This window comes from Bactrocera tryoni, chromosome 2 (genome assembly GCF_016617805.1).
Source record: "Bactrocera tryoni isolate S06 chromosome 2, CSIRO_BtryS06_freeze2, whole genome shotgun sequence".
Classification (NCBI taxonomy): Eukaryota; Metazoa; Arthropoda; class Insecta; order Diptera; family Tephritidae; genus Bactrocera; species Bactrocera tryoni.
In genome coordinates, this window is record NC_052500.1 from 57,066,938 (window position 1) to 57,085,159 (window position 18,222).

General features: G+C 34.9%; 1 pseudogene; it reads right to left on the minus strand.

Annotated features, from left to right (window-relative positions):
• Positions 1–18,222, minus strand: part of LOC120768777 — a 57,774-nt pseudogene that overhangs the window by 19,667 nt on the left and 19,885 nt on the right.

Below are 18,222 nucleotides of genomic sequence, written 5' to 3' on the forward strand. Positions count from 1 at the left end.
ATAGCTGTGTATATATATTTTTGGACATCATGCTTTTGTTTTCGAAAACTACTCGGTGGCAATGCAATGTGCAGACGTTCAGAGAGGATGCTTTTACGGTTCGTGCAGGGTTCACTGATGGACTGTGTCCATACCACTTTCTCCTACTGTTTTTTTAACTCTCCTAGCAATTATATTATAGCACACGTCCACTTCTTATTCATAGTATATGTATGTGTGTTATGTTTTGGTGACTCTTTTTCCTTCTTCATACACTTTCACTGACTGTTTGTCCAAGTATTTACTCGCTTTAATAGCAATGATTGTCTGTTGGATTATGTATACATGTATAAGCATATGTGTGTGTTGTTGTCCACATGTGTGAATACGGTTAAAAATTGGCTGACAAGAAGTTAATTAAACGTCCGTTGTAGTTTCTGTCTCTATATTCAACTACTACATATTTGGTAAAATGTTTTTTAGAGAGCAAAACTATCATTTTGTTCACTTAGTTTAAGTTTGCTGAAAAGATTGTAAAGAAAAGTGATGGTGTTTAAATACTAAAAAAAAAATTAGTTTTCAAATGGAGTTATTTTAGAATTAAGTTATATTCCTTTTATTTTACTTACCCGGCACTATTATCGTATCATTTTTCGTCCAGTAATTTATAGACTTTGGATACGCCTCTGACTGGCACTCAAGTAATATGTTCTGGCCGGTGGCTGCACCGACTAGCTAATTTTGTATCCAAATCATTGGCGGAACTGTGAGAAAGAAAATAAAAGCAATCAGAGAGATTATATAGTGTGTACGTGTAACTAAATCCGAGAACGAAATCGGAGAAAGGTCTTCATTCAATGGAACACCTTTTTCTAGATATTTCTAGCTTAGTTGCGAGAAGAAAATTGAATTAAGGTTACCCAAAATTTATAAAATATTTTTTACAGAGATGTTTATGACTGATTTTGATTCGTCACTTTAAATAGCAGCTGTTTGCTTCTAACTGGTCTTTTGGTGTGAACGCGGTAAGGTTGAGAATCTTACTATAGCAACAAACTTTGAGCTCAGGCTCCCAGACATCCCTATAAACTGATAAAAATAAAAATGTAATATCTAAGCAGTTTCCTATGAACGACAAGGCGCTCTGACAACTCATAAAATCTGATAACGGGAGTCTTATTTTAGTATATTATATTTGCGTGTATATTGTTAGTTCCTGATAGTTCTGAACTCCTTAAGGCAGGGACCACTAGTTGCCTTAACAGATTATTAAACCATGATTGAGACTTCAATATTTCTACAAGCAGATCATTAAGTTTTTGTACGAGTACAACAGTCCCCAAGCAAGTTTGATATTGTGCTCACTTTCATAATTAGTCTTCGGAAGCAGTAAAAGTTCGACAGACTAAACAAATTTAACAACAACTGCCTGGACTCATCAGAAGATCTAATCAGCGTGCACTTTCGAGGCTGTAAGGATACGGCAATTCCTAGCTACGAAGGGAGTAGAGCGGCAGACTCTCCCGAACACATCTTTACGGAGAATAAAATATGTATACCTGCTCATTGGACTTAAACAAATCTTCCGGTACGGACTTAATCATTTCAGCATTGCTACAGAATGCGCTCTGTCTATCTATGCCATGACTAAAGGCGCTCTTAAAGCATTCCTTGACATTACTGCCACGTTGAACAACATCTCTACGGAATCTTTATTGAATAGTATCCAGTCAATAAGTGGTGATCCTGCTATATAACGCTGGATCAGAAGCCTATTCATCTATTAAGGATGACCCTATGGTAGTGGTATATGCGGACGACATTGCCATTTTAATAACGGGTAGGTGTCTACAGATCTTTAGCAGTATCATGACTATCACTCTCAATATAGTCCAGAATTGGAAATCGCATGTGGGTCTGTGGTTGAACCCGGAGAAAACAAATCTGTTCATTGGCAAGCGCAGGCATTCTAAAGGATGAATACCCGTCATGGACACAGTAGCTGAAATCCATCTGGTATCGCAAACAACCAAAACTAGTTTCTAAGCGGCTCATTGGCCTAACTTAACCTAACCTAACAAATTTAAATGCATAAATGAATATTGCAATAACTAATAATCACTTATTTTCCGTATTAATTTTTTTGATAGGATATCTTACATATTGTCATATATTTACGACATAAGGCCAATGTTTTATTAAGTATATGGGAGATAGGTGTTGTACTGACCCGATTTATTGGTTTTTTAAGAGAAGCGGATGCTCTCTAAGTTTTATTAAGTTACCTCACATAGCATACCAAAAAGAACATATGTATAAGTAGAAAAGTCAATCGTGAGTTTGAATCGGATATTAATTGAAAAAGGGTTAGGACAAGCTTTCACCCTATATTTTTCAGTTTTAGGTACAGAGAGTGGCTGATATATGCGTTTATAATCTGCCGGTAGTTCGAAAAACTTTCTATAAGGCACATTGAGCTAAGAGAACAAAATTTGAACCCGATTCAACCAATTTTTCAAGAATGTATTCTATACAACTTCAATTATGAATCTTACAAATCTCGTCATCTTGATCATTGGTATATATAGTATATATCATAAACTTATATATCTGTATCAACATATTGTAAAAGTATAAGAAGCGTTGACGTCGGTTGCACTGAAGCAAAAATACTCTTCGCAATTACGAAAAATTCCTTTCAACAACTTGATTTAGATCGAACGGCTTCCATGGCAGCTATGTATTTGTTACGGTGGTGCTACTAATGATCAGCTTCTTGAGGGAAGTATAATTTCACATCGACTTCTTGAAAATTGAGGAACTAACTCGTTTATATACAGACGGACATGGCTACATCCACATAGCTCGCCATTTTGATCATTTATATATTTGTTTTAAAGGTTCCATTTTCTTCTGGGTATTACAAATTTTGCGTCTTAATACATCCTGTTTAGTGTATAATGGAGGTATTGCTTGAGAAAAGTTGGTATATATAGTATATAAGTTTAAATGTTAATTTTATTTAGTAGATATACTTACAGTGCACAGTCAGCATTACGCGCTTGCTGACCGTTGGCGGAATGCCATTCGAGGCGATGCATAAATAGGCACCCATGTTAAGGCGTTGTACTTTAGCGATCGTCAGGTAGGAGCCATTGTAGGCGATGACTGGAAAGATAGAAGAAGAGAATAGGTGTTTTAAAAACAAGGAATGTTAATTGTATATTTATAGAAGATAATTATTTAGTGAAATTTTGGGTAGATAGAAATCATCAGTTAATAATATGTCGATTTGTTTATTGGGTTGTAATGGTATATAGCTGTGCTTCTGGGTAAGCAGTTACAGTTGTAGGACTATACCCAATTCCTACTCTTGCATCGCCCACCACCTTGAAGTGGGCCAGTGAGTAACCCTTATGTTAGATGCTGAGGTCCCGGTTAAAAGTGAGGAAGCTTCAGTGGAGCCACTTTGCAAATTCGGCTTAAGGGTTTGCTTAAGTCTAATGTCTGTTCACCAGAGGTGCGGCTGCCATCGGGCGTCGGTCTTGAAACAAGCCCCTCGCTATATCAATGTTAATAAAACTTTATATTAATATCCTGGCGAGTTTGTACTCTAAGTTTGAGAACCGCCACGTAGAAACCAATCGCAATAATACAAAAACAACAGCCTCCTATGAGAACGTAATAACAACTATGATTTACAGTTGTCCGGTCTCTAGGTGGGGAAAGCGGTTGATGTCCTCGTAAGGCTGACATCAAGAAATGCAATGGACAGGACAATGATAAAGACGAGTAGACACCGGAGCGCAAATTTGGTGTGGAATTCTTGGAGGGAGAAAGACTAAGTCATCAAGTCCTGGTATTCACTCCGGTCGATGAGCGTTTATCCACAAACCGTATCTTTGGCACAAAAGACGGAAAATTCAGTTTCTTTGGCGAAACATCTTCAAATGATTAGAGTAATGACAAAGCAGTTTCTAAGATCAAAGCAGTTGCCATATTGAAGTTAAATTTTATTAGCCACCAGTTTGCATTCACTGGCACTGTCTTCTATTAATATTCAAAAAATTTCTAAAAATCTTCAAAATAAAGTTTTCATATTTTTTTTATCAACAACTTTATATTTGATAAAGAAACTATTCACAAAAAAAATATTTATTTACTTCACCTTCGGTATTGTTGGGTAGCGGTATGGGCTCGCCACCTTCACGTCGCCATGTTATGGTCGGTGTTGGTGAACCAACTGCTGCACACTTCAGTGTTACGGTAGCGCCCTCTCGTATCACCATATCCGTGCTGGTGGGATAATCAAGGATATCGGGTGGAACTGTGTACGCGAAATGCAGGTAAAGCGAATATCGTAACAACACCATAATCAAATAAAATAGCGCATTGTATAGCGTTGCATGTGGATGACATAATGTTCATTGTTATATTGTCCAGCGAAGTCATCATCACGGTCGACAACATCATGATGTAACAGATGATTTAGACATGGCACGTGGTTTGTATGAAGCACCAGCAGCGTTGAAATGTTAAAATTTGCCAGCGGGCAGATTGGCGTATCATGTTGGAATGTTGTTGTTAGTCAGCGACAGTGAAAGTTGAAATGGTTTTTAGTTTGCGTTTGTCATTATTATATTACGTAAGATTGCAAGAAAATTTTAATAACATTCGGATTTTCCACGCAGACAAGAACCATCCCATTAAGTTTTTGAGTGTTGCTTTTAGCAAACGGCAAGAACAAGAATTTTTAAAATGAAAAGAAGAACGGAAGGGAACACATGTTAGTAAAATATTACATATAAATATAATTGTAGTATATCTCCTAGAAAAGGTCTACTAGTTAACTGTAGAATTAATCGTATCATGCCTAAATTCTATTCTGATTATTCAAGTATTGCTTGCTTTTTTAAGACTGCGTTATGTAGAGTTATCTAGCGATCATATTACAATGTATATAAACTATACTTAATATGTAATATTATAACAATGAATTCATACCATAATGACTATACTCAATTTCAAGGGCGCACAACTTTCAAAATTTAGTATTTCGAATCTATTTTGTAGACTTCTGAAATATTAATATATAAATAATAGTAATATTAGTGATGAAAGTGTTAATTGTTTTTTTTTTATCAATTGGGCCTCTAATTTACGATATTCCCTCAATGTTAGAGAAAATTGTTATTGCGATTTTTAGTGGCGATGTCGCTGTAAACACAAACACAACATGTTATTTTTGTTCAGTATTATTTGGTATTTCATCATAGAAAGACTAACTTCGGAACAACGTTTACAAATCATTCAACTTTATTACGAAAACTCGCGTTGTGTAAAGGATGTATTTCGCATGCTTCGCTCAATTTACGGTCATATACTATATTCAGCTACTGAGTCTACGATTCGCAACACCATCACCCATATTAAGACCCAGCATTCATTATTGGATAATAATAGACTACTTAAGCACGCAGTGAAAAAAATATAGCAGCCGTAGCTGAGAATGTACACGAAGACCGTGGAGAGTCAATCCGGCGCCGTTCCCAGCAACTTGGACTGACGTATGGAACGACTCGGCACATTTTATATCGAGAACTAAAATTGAAAGCGTACAAAATACAGCTTGTGCAAGAAAGAAAGTGATGGTGATGAGAACGTAACCGCCAATGCCGCCGTTACCCGCTGTTATACCGACTATGTGATGTCTCGTGATTTCGGTGATTTCATCAAGAGGACGCAACTTACCATACAATACACATTTCATGAGCAGATAATTTCTTGTTTTGAGCCTGTCGATTGGCCACCAAGAATGATGTGGTATCCACCGTTGGACTTTTTCCTGTGGGGATATGTTAAGCCTAAAGTCCATGCGGACAATCTCGCTTCGATTCAGTTATTGGATCAAAACATTACGTGTGTCGTTCGCCAGTTAACAGTCGAGATGCTCGAATGAGTCATCGGAAATTGGACCCAATAGATGGATTATATTAGACGTAGTCGCGGCCAACATTTGAAAGAGATGCTCTTAAAAAACCAAATGACAAGTAATGTTCTTTCGAATGATGATTAATATTCTACATTAAATTTAACGTTTCTGTGTTTATTCTTTGAAAAAGTAGAGAACCTCGAAATGGATCACCCTTTATTTTATTAATATTGTAGTTTTAAGCCCAGAACTGGTAAAATATAAATTATCTTTAAAATTCTTTTCACGAACATTTCAGTCATTCCTAGATCCTAGGAAAAATCGCTAACTTCGTTCGTTGCATCGAAGCTAAAATACCTTTCACAAATACAAAAGACTCCTTACAAGAACTTGATTTCGATCATTCAGTTTGTTTGGTACGTATGTATACGCTGAACTAATTCGATTGGAATAATTTTTGCGAAGATTGCACAGACGGATATTCAGACAGACGGACATTTTTAAATCGACGAAGCTCATCATGCTGATCATTTATACATATATGTATGTATGTTATAGGCTCTCCGACGTTCCCTTCTGTGTGTTAAAACTTCATATGAAATGTAATATACCCTGTTCAGGGTATAATACAGTCAAATATTGTACTAAATTTAAATTTTAATATGCAATGTGCATGCCTACGGTGGTTATTTTCCATGAGGACAATGCCATTTTTAAAAACTCATCTCAGATACGACAAAAACATTTTTATAATTTTGTCGGAAACACTGTCGTAATTGTTCTCAGCAGCACATGCATAAATAACTGGAAAAATATAAATAAATTTGTCCGAAAATAAAAATATGCGCGCTGTTGAAAAACAGAGGTCTTTTTTGGTAAAGGACAGTGGTTCAGCACTATAATCAGTTTTTACGCATAACCCCGTCAGCATTTGTTTTTCAAGTCACCGGTGTTCAATATGACGCGATTTTGTACTAAAATATGTAATCTCGTGGTACCTCTTTATTTTAGGTATTTACATGTTTTTGATGTTTGTACGAGCTTTTCCAATCACTTTTAGTAAGCAGTACTACAGAGGTATATATTTATTTATTCCAATATCGCGTAGATATAAATTAATTTTTTTGTGTAATACCCTTGTTATTAAAATTTGCTTTTTTTTGTAAAGAACAATTTTTCCTTTTTTAATTTATTTAAAAAATTCTTATTTTTGAAGTGTTATTGGACCGATTTTATTTAGTTTTTGCATTGCGACATTCACATACCTCACTGATATACATAAATATATATATATAGGATCATCTCGAAGTTTGAAAATACTTATATTTAGTATATAGCAATTAGAAGGAATATTATCCTAATTTCATCCATTTTTACCCCTAAGTTCAATATGCAAAGATTCTATTGCATCTTCACTAACATATACTTGTACAACATATCAGGTAGAGACACTGAGGTTCATATATTCGGTATCTAGAGGATTGAAGAATTAACCTCCGATTCCGACAATTCTTAGACATGAGACGGCATACCTCAGAGCTACTATTTCCTTAAGGGGGGGAGGTTTAACATTTTTTTTTTGCATTTCTATTTTTTATTTATTTTTTTCTAAACTATCAATATGTCGAGAATATTGTGTACAAATTTTTAGTCAAACATAGTCAAACTAACGGAGTTACAGCGTTTTAAACGACCGGCTGTGATACTTTGATGTATAAAAAACTGCAAATCGATTTTCCCGAGAACGTTATTTTGAACATTAGAACTCAAAATCTACTGAACCGATCCTTTTGAAAATTTGAACATTACTTCTTCACGTAAATCAACAGGTAACCAAATGGAGTTTTTTTTCCATTTTTTTCTATTTTTTATTAACAAATTAACCGAGATTTTTTGAGCTAAAATCGCGCTTTTTACTTCCAAGTGGTGAAAAAAATAGAAAAAAATACATACATTTTTTTTAACTTGAGATATACATCACCTTTAAAACGCATATAATTTTTTCTGTTTCAGATGATCCGGTAACGAGTCATATATAAGGAGTTTTTTTCAAGGCGATTCTGGAGATTCACCGTTACAGGCTTATTTATTAATATTTTTTTTGCCTTTAAAACCTTACCCGCCCCCTTAAGGAATTTTTCCTTTAGTATATTTGTGCTGGGTCAAATCATGTCAAGTGGGCCATGAAAAATTCGAAAAATTTCTGATTTTGAAAATTGGCAGTTCATTAGGAAGGGGACCAGAGGCATACTCCGTGATACAAATATTTCGTCAATATACACTTTTTTGTTAAAGCTATTGAAGGTTGAAATTAAGAAAAACTGGCAAAATGGTAAAATTGCAAAATTATTTTTTGATGGCAAAAGGTCCATTGTAGCAAATTCATAGTTTCATACGTAAATGCATGTTCAAGTATAATGTAGTTTTTTCAGATATTGTAAGGAAAGATTATTTAATATCATTATTTTGACTTATAAAAGTTAAGAGAAAATTCTTGAACTTTTATTCGACCTTTCCATTATAGTTGTTCTATGTATTTTGTATCTTCTCTAATGAAACTAAGAGCATTTCTTATAAGTGTTTCTAGCTAAATTATCAATTTGAACTCTCCGTTTTCATCATTGTGCCAACGAAAGCAAAGTAAAAACAATAATATAACAAGCTCGAGATGGTGGACAATGAAACAGTATCCTCGTTTCGAAAGAAAACTTTGCTTTAATTAGCTCTACTTACAACATTGTTGATTTCAACTATTTCAGAATCAATAAGAGGTAAGACATAACTTAGCTGAGATGCGTGTATATGTACATGCGCAACCCCTCAAAGCGTAGAACATGGCTGTAAAGTAATGGGCTTGAACGTGACAAACGTGTCGTATGAGTAATTTTTGCAAATATTCGTTGAACTACCAGAATGTATATGACAACTTGAATGCATATTACGCGTATTTTTAAAAGAATTGCCAACAAGCAAACTACTAAGAACAACGGTGAATAAGATCTAAGTGAACGCAAATACTGGTCTAAACAATTATCGAAAAACAACACGATAATCTCTTTACGACGGTACTATAAAATTAACTTCTAAATACATATTAAATATTGTTTTTGTTTGAAAGCTCAGATAGTTCTTTGAAACTGTCTTATGAACTATTTTGATGCTAACGTCTACTTACATGCCATCTAAAATCTCATAACAGTTTCCATTGAGACAGAGAACAGTTCCGTAGACAAATAGTTAGTTAAAAGGTTGATCCTAACAGAGAACCAAACTAATAACACTTATTACAGAAATTGAATTTCCATTACCCTAATATTTTCAGTATTTTTCTGGAAGGATACGCTATATTTCTAATTATTTAAACTAATGCCAACTAGTTACTCAATTTAGGAAAATTATGTAAGATAATATAACTCTCAAGACTAATCAAGGAGTATATGGGTATAACAGCAATATATTTAAGTTCGCTCTTGTTAAACTTGTTAGGGTTGAGTAATTGGTCCCAGTGGAGCCACTCAAAACAGCAAAACAGCTAATAAGTCAGTGGCTGACCACTTGCATTCTAGCACTAGATCTGTGAACTTCATGTGAGCGCAGAATGGAAAGCAAGAGTTTCATTGTTTTGTTCGTAGTCCACAACCAAAACTTTTTCGTCTGCGAGATGTTTGTGGACCAAAATTAAACTTAAGAGGCCCATTTAACTTCCAGCTCTTAGCATAGGTGTTTTGAATGGAAACAGTCCAATGGGCTCACAACCTTTGCGGTTAAATATTTGAATAAAGGTCAGGTAGAATCATTTAGGCATTTTATCCTATACCATCCTGCCTGACTGTGATTGAAATATCAACTCAAAACACATCGGTGGTCTGCGAGGATCCGCTGAGTAATGTTTAGGAGTTTTGGGTACCACAAAAACCGAAGTTTACCGCTGTAGAAGTAAGATCTAGCGCTATCTCTTGCTCCAAGATAAACTTATAAACTTACGACCCAACTTAACCTAATCAATGCAGTGAAGATAAGGTTTCGGTAGTCGCAAATTATCAAAGTTGCATAAATAAAAGTGAAGCGATTGTCAATATGCGATGGCTTTTTTAATGATATTCCCTCATAATGATTGAAAAACATGAAAAATCAAAAAAGAGGGACTTAAAGTTAAAACTGAGGGTCAACATTTTCTGAGATTTTTTTTCCATTATAAAAAAGAATACTTTCATTTTTCTCGAAGAAAAAAATAAAGTTTTATATGATACACCCTAATGTACATATTCCATTGGCTTAAATTTACCTTAAAGTATATTGATAATATAAGTTATGGAAACTTTTACTATCAGGATATGTCTGCCTCATATTATAATATACAAACCATTGGACTCAATTAATTTTGTAGTACTCACCTACAACATCAAGGTAACCAACTTGACTTTTCATCGGATCCGTATTGATCTGACACATATACCAGCCTTTGTCCGCTTCCTTCACATCACGTATTCTCAATATCCAAGCACGTTTCTCAGCATGGGTTATACGCATTCGGTTATTTTTCGTTATAACGTGATTTTGTATCGTCAGTGTTGTTTGTGTGTCGACGCGCAGCCTCGCAATCTAGACGATACCTCAAAATTATCACATGACGCACAGGAAGGCGAGAGTTTGTGTTTGCATATGGGTAAAGCATAATGTGAGACGTGTCAACCCGTTCGACACAACCCATTCATTTTCATATTAGCAGATAGTAAATAGGACACAAAAAGCACGCATTCACGTTCGGTTATTAGTTTGTTTATGTTTATTTGGATTTGCGTATTTTCATTTGTGTATGTGCGGATTGATGGGCAGCGTGTGCCGGTTTGTTTATTTATCCATTGAACGTGCAAGTGATTGTGTAGAATTTTCCACGGAGTTCCCCAGGTTATTGGACACATGTGAATGCGTGAAAGTGCATGTATAGGTTAGTAAGGAAGGAAAAGGAAACAGAGAAGAAAATGCATGAGGAAATTGTTTGTTTACTTTTAGTTTAATAGTAAAACGATTTATTAGCCAGTACTGCGTAGAGTTGTCATATACATACAAATATATGTATATTTATAAACATACGTTCATGTCTTGCTGCCATATATACATTTATAATATATATTTGTATCTTAAGGACATACGCTGATAAATACATACGTGTATTTATTAATCTTAATATCCGCATGATTGCTTGCGGCCGTTGTGCGTCTCTCAATGAATCAGCTAAGGCAGAGTGTGAGTACCTTTCTTTGAGGTTAAGGACCATAAACGAGTTAAACAAGTTCATTAGGATGAATGGCTTAATTTCGGTGGTCGAATTCATGTTCTATACTAAAAAAACCCAAACATACACCAAGCATATTGTTATCGATTTACATACGTATATTTATTTGGTATTATTTGTACCCTATTAATAGTTCAAGGAAAGCGTATTGTTTATTTAATTGTAGAGAAAATTATGGTATGAAACTTTTTTTAATGTTATAACCCCCTAAACCTAAAAACTCGACGTAATTAATGAATATATACAAACAATTTAAGCAAACTAAATTTAAGTTATTCGCTATTTCTTAAGTGGCTTAAAAAATCCTCTACTTCAGCAGCTACTGCAGCTTTGACCGTAGTAAAAATTAAAAAACAAATTCCTTACAAAAAGTTGATTTTCTGAACTGTCTTTGTAAGGCAGCTATATGCTATAGTGGTCTGATCCGAACCATTTCTTCAAAAATTATTCCATTGCCTTGGACAATAATCCGTGGAAAATTTCGTGGAGATACTACTTTGTCAAAAAAAAAAGTTTTCCGTACTATGTGTCCTTTACACATATACTTGCGCATCTTTGCCCTACTTTTTTCCAACCTTTAAAACCCTAAAAATATGCGACTAAAAATGTTTACAACTAGACGAAGGAGATAACTTTTAAACTTTGTTGAGGGTAACTTTTGTAGTGACATACATTTGCGTAGCCAGGGAGACCATTTGCATAAAGAAATATGCGTAATAATTGTAATATTAGTAATTATGATTTGTTGGTATTGTAAAAATTGTATTGACTTTGTAGCATGCACGTAAGTGTAAGAAAAGTAATGATATAAAATGTGCTTTTGTGAGGGCTTATTTTCAATGAAATAAAGGCGGTGTAAAATACCTATTAATACTGTAGTTTTAAATTGGATTAGAAAGTTGATAACAACAATATCATCACAAGTTTTACATATACACATAAACACATACTTTCAGAAATCGAAGGGGATGGTTTCTGTCGTACCTATATTTTATTAATGTATGTATATAAATCTATATGTAAATAGTAGATGGAAAAGAGTAGAGTCCTTTGTTTTCACTTAAAAGCACATCTAACGATTTATGTTCAAATAATCATTTAGTCACTTCGGCAAGACATTCTTTATCGATGTCATACAAAAATATATAAATTTCACTTTCTGAGGATTTGAACAGAGTATAAACAGAAATTTGTTCACACTCACAACTTACTTATATATTTCGGCACTCAATAAAAGTTAGGTACATATATCAATACGACAATCTAACTTTTTGTGACGCCTAAAGTCAGACTTCTGTATTTGAATAATAACTTATACGGAGGCTGCTATATATATTTCTGGCCTAGGCAACACTAAGTGTTGCCAGGTGCAATCTGACATTTCCATTGGAAAGTTTGACATTTTTTAGCATAACATCACTCAGAACGTTTTGTCATTTAATCGTGAATTGTTTTATTTACAGGGAATTATAAAATTCCACTCGGCCAAAAAATGGAATTAACTCGTGAACATTTTCGTGCGATCATTTTTCACAATTTTCGACGTGGATTATCACGACAAGAGTGCATCGGTTATGTATGGTTATATGGTTATGAAGCACCATCCTATAGCACTGTGAAAAACAAGTACAACGAATTCAATCGTGGCCGACGCTCGCTCAAAGACGAATTCCGTGAAGGTCGTCCAAAAACAGCCGTTGTGCCAGAAAACATCGATGCCGTACGTGAACTGATAATGCAAGACCGTAACATACCTTCAGATAGAGACATGCCTATGCATTTCTACCACCAGCATACATTCGATATTGCTTGAACACCTGGCCGTAAATAAGGTTTGTTCTCGTTGGATCCCGCACAATTTGACAATCGCTCAAAAAGAAATGCTGAAAAAATACGATCGCGGTGCTTCAAAAGACGTTTATAAGATCGTCACAGGTGACGAATCATGGATCTATGCGTGTGAGCCCGAAACAAAACAGCAATCGACCGTGTGGGTCTTCCAAGACGAGCCAAATCCAACGAAAGTTGTTCGTGGAAGAAGCACCTCGAGGCAATGGTCGCCTGTTTCTTCGGCTAAATTGGTCATGTGGCGACTGTTCTGCTTGAGCAACGTAGGAAGGTCAATTCTTTGTTTGCCTGAAGTCTTCGGAGAAATTCGAAAAACGAACAAGAGAAGACGAATCATTGTGCACCATGACAATGCGAGCTCTCACACATCGGCTTAAACCAGCGCCTTTTTGACCGGCCAAAACGTCGACTTGATGGGTCATCCGCCGTACAGCCCTGACTTGGCACCCAATGACTTCTTTTTATTCCCACACATCAAGAAAATAATGCGTGGTCAACGATTTTCGTCGCCAGAAGGTGCTGTTGAAGCATTAAAAAACCATGTTTTGGGGGTGTCTCAATCGGAGTGGAAAAAGTGCTTCGAAAATTGGTTTGAGCGCATGCAAAAGTGTATAAATCTTGATGAAGATTATTTCGAAAAACAATAAAACCATTTTCGTTGATAAGTATTCCTATTTTCATTATTAGGCCAGAAATATACATAGCAGCCCTCGTAATGTATATATAAAAGCAAAAATTGTCACTTAATAGAAAGCAAAAATGCAAGGAAAAAGTGAAAATCAAATAGCAACCAAGGAAAGAGAGAACGTCTTGAGTTTTAAGAAATAAAGTGTCAAAAATAAGCGCGGCACCACTACAAGCATAGCTTTGGCATGTGTTAAATCAGGTGCCGACAATGTTAGTATGTGTCCGGTGAGACAAAATGTGCACACACGATTACATATAGTTTTGACACAAAGTAATTAACTTGTAAAATGGTTGAGTGCGCTCATTCTGAAGTGTGTAATAATCATTGTGCATTTGAGTGCGGAATCGGGGGAATATGTAATTTTGTGCTGCCTATAAATCATCAGCGACTAACTCTTTTATATGTTATCAGATTCTTAACTAATGAAAAATTGCTGGTTTTTGCTTTGCTGTTTGAATAATTGACCATTACTTTGTACAGAAGTAATTTTTATTATATTTTTTCATCCACTTCGTGACTACTGATTCATACATCTCTTTGTAGGTATATTTTAACATATTTATTTTCTTAACTACTTACTTTATAGGTTTGCAGATTATCGACAACACATTGCAGCACCGCCTCTCGCCCCACTACTACCGTGACATTTTGTAATGGCTCACCAAATTTTGGTAAATCTGTAAGATGAAGAACAAATTGAATATATTCTTACTTGAAGGTATAGTTTTTAGAGCTCGGATAAATTAAAGCATTCTTTAAAGGGTAATATAGTCCAGAGGCATGATTTTCAAGCAATTTTTAAGTGTTAAATGCAAACAATATTTTTACTTTCTATATTTTTGTTAATTATTTATTGGTTTTAAGAGAATACAGAAAAAATTAAAAAATAAAAAAGTGAAAATTTTCAAATATTCGCAGCTGATTAAATTAAGGTTCCCAAAACCTTGGCATGTACCCATACCCACCATTGCGATATGTGCCTTACTTGACAATGAAGATGCTTTTGATAATGCAATATGCTGGATTCCATTTTGGGGGAATAAGATTCATCTTGCTACCATTAGGGGTTGCCTACGGGGTGGAGTTCTATACCCTCCACTATATTCCAAATAATGGGAGATAAGTGAAAAGTTTAAAGTTACTCTCATTAGTAAGGCAGAGTGAAGTGATATCCAATGTTACACTGACGAAAACAGGGCAATGGAGTAGGCATTACGGGACCGCAAACAAAACTTTCCATACCAATGGGACGTTTTCCGAGCATCTTTTTAGCAGAAGTTTTTGCTATAAGTTAGTGCGCAGAAATCAATATCCAACGCAAATATCGCAACCACCGTATCACTTTACTCAGCGATAGTCATGCGGCACTAAAAGTTATCGCTATTAGTGAAGGAGTGTATAGGAAGGCTAAACCGCCCATCAGTTTTCAACCTTGTACACCTGATCGTGCATAAAGGGGTAATCGCCAATATGATGGTTGGCGAACTAGCCCGCTCTGTGGCAGATTTCAGGATGATGGGGCCAGAACCATGCATTACAGAGGGATCCCACATCATATAAGACTTGCTCCGCACTGCATCACAACAAGTTTCTGAGAAGTTACAAGCTAGCAAGGCTTAGAAATATGATCAACCTCCCCCGAGACAAATTCGTCTCTTCGACGGTTTTAAGACATGAAACTGGAAACTCCATAACATCTGATTCTAGAATGCTCAGAAATTTGCAGAAGACGACTCAAGGCCCTTGAATTCATTTACGCGGATAGCGATCACATCAGGGAAAAGTTGGAAAAAATGTTTACCTATCGGCGACTGCTGGAAAAAAGTAATGTTTGTACCACTCTTTTTTAGTGTTTAATTTTTTATTTTTTACATAGTAAACATTTAAATTTGAAATAATTTGAATTTTAAAAAATCCTCTGCAACAAATTATTTAATAGTTAAATTTTGAAAATATAAAACTTTCAAAAGAATTTTTATTTCATTTTATTTTTCTTGATAAATGTGCCCTGCAAAAAATTGCAGTGCGGAGTGGAAGAAAACTGAATATAATAAAGTAATACGAGATTTCAGAAATCACCAGTACTCTTTTTTATGGAACAACACTTTACTCTTGTAAGCAGAGATATTTTCGTACACTTCCATATGCTTTTGTGTTTTCACACGGTGAAAACACCACAGAAACATGACTACGCATTTGTCAACAAAAGGGAATGATAAAATGCTTGAACGTAAAGCAATAGCATACGAACACGTACAAACATATGTATATACTTTTCCGTTCTCTAATATATGCACACAGCATCTATTCGAAATGCCAAGTACTCAGTACCACGAGATTCTGTAAAGGCGATGCTGGAAGTGGAAAAGTTGAGCACAAAAATTAAAAGCGATTTACAAAAGCGTAAAGATGTGCGTTAAGATTAAGTTCAGTCATTTATATGGTGTTAACTGTTGCAGACATAGGTCCTCATATATATTCACTGAACATCTTATATTTACATAGTTATAAGTATATATATAAATTATTAGCGCGATCTATCAGTTGAAGCCGCAATGATTCAACAATTATTTTTTCTGTTTTCATGCCCATATTAATAACATTATATTATATGGCTGATAAGTACAGATATCTGAAAATTTTCTTACCGTTAAAATATGCTGAACATATTTGTTTATTCACTTATTGCTACATTAAGCTTGCGTTCAATTTGCCAATGTCACATTATACCGTATTGTTTTTGATGAGGCCAAAACTTTTTCAAGCGATAGATTTGTAGCTCATTAGACTTGGCAAGCTTAATCGCGATTGTTTTTGTCATCGTCAACAAAAAAGGTAGTTATAATATCAAAATGAGATGCTCAAGTTACCCATGGCATATGTATAGTATATGTATGCTACAACAGACTCTGTTATTTTTATTGTTGCTGATATGACCATGCTGAGCAAGTTAAAAAGTTCTTATATATACAGAGTCTTGTCGAATTCCTAATTAAAATTCAACTTAATTTTTTTTATTTGTAATACTTTTAATGAACCAAATATGTACAAATATGGTCGGCCACTTTTTACCATTTTCCGCTACAGACATTATTCTATCAATGGAAAACTTTTCTGGTTTCTCGGCGAAAAAATGCGACAAGTAGTTTTCACAGGCTTCTCTTGAAGCAAAGTTTACTCCATTAAGGAAGTTCTGCACTGACCGAAAAAATGGTAGTCCGATGGTGCAAAGTTAGGTCTATTTAGTGGATGCATCAAAACTTCCAAGCCAAGCTTTCCCAGTTTTTGGCGAGTCATCAAAAACACGTATGGTCTATTTATTTATCAAACTGAGCATTTTTTATGTGATTAACCTTAATCATGTCTATAAATAATTTATTTTTTTATTTAAGTGTTTCTGTAGGTATTTGATGCATACTTAAGCCTGTATGTATGTTTGTGTGTTTCTGAGAATTTTTTACTAGTTCACTTGTCAGACGGCATGGCATGTAAATGTCAGTAAGCACCGTGTTATCTTTTCTTCTTTGCAAGTTTGTATTGTTGTTTCTCTCTCTCCATTTTAGATATATCTAACTTGGCATTTCGGTAGAATTTCAATAAGCTTTGCTATGAAAATGCTGATGACTACATACGCTCACTGACAGCTGTTTTGTAGTAGGTCTGAATGGAGTAACCACAACCCCAAAGTAGTGCTTTGTATGTTATGTTATCGGACGGGAATGCGGTATTATATATTTTTCAGGTTTATTACACTGAACATTTCGATTTGTCACAAATGCTGCCTCAACGCTAAAAAAAATTATTTTTGCATATTATTGTGACTGGTGATGAAAATTAATTCATTACGACAACTCTGTACAAAGCCTAATATTTAGCACGCCAACGGAATGTTTACACCGATTAAAAACTAGTTAAAAAGCAACGGTTGGGAAGTTTTGTCGATATAGAATTCTTTCTCTGGTTCACTTCAGGGTAAAAAAATTTGGCTTGATTCGCTATTGGACGCCCAGCCATAAAAAGGGGAATATTTAGGTTGTGTCAGCAATGATTTTATTTTATAAACATAATTAGGATTTTGTTGGAATATATTTATTGAATCCTGTGGGTTTTGATATAGTATTATCTTGGGTTTCAAAAGGGTGTAGCAATGAATTATTAGTTTTGCAATATTATGTTACAATTTTTCTAAAATACTAACTTTTATCAGCAATATAACCAACAATCAACAGTAGCCTAGTAACTGTTCCGAAGTCGTTCACATTTTTACAAAATCTTCTGTTTAACAACAAAGCTTTAGGGCCAATTTAAATAGGTTTTTTTCTCTTATTAATCATATATTACGTTTCGTACTCACCTTTTTTAGGTAATAAATTCGTAGATGCATCACCTCTAATATACTCGAGCAACTCTTCGTAATGTTTCATCTCTACAGTGGATAAGGCAAGCAAGCAGCGGATAATTAAGTTCAGTGAAGTTATG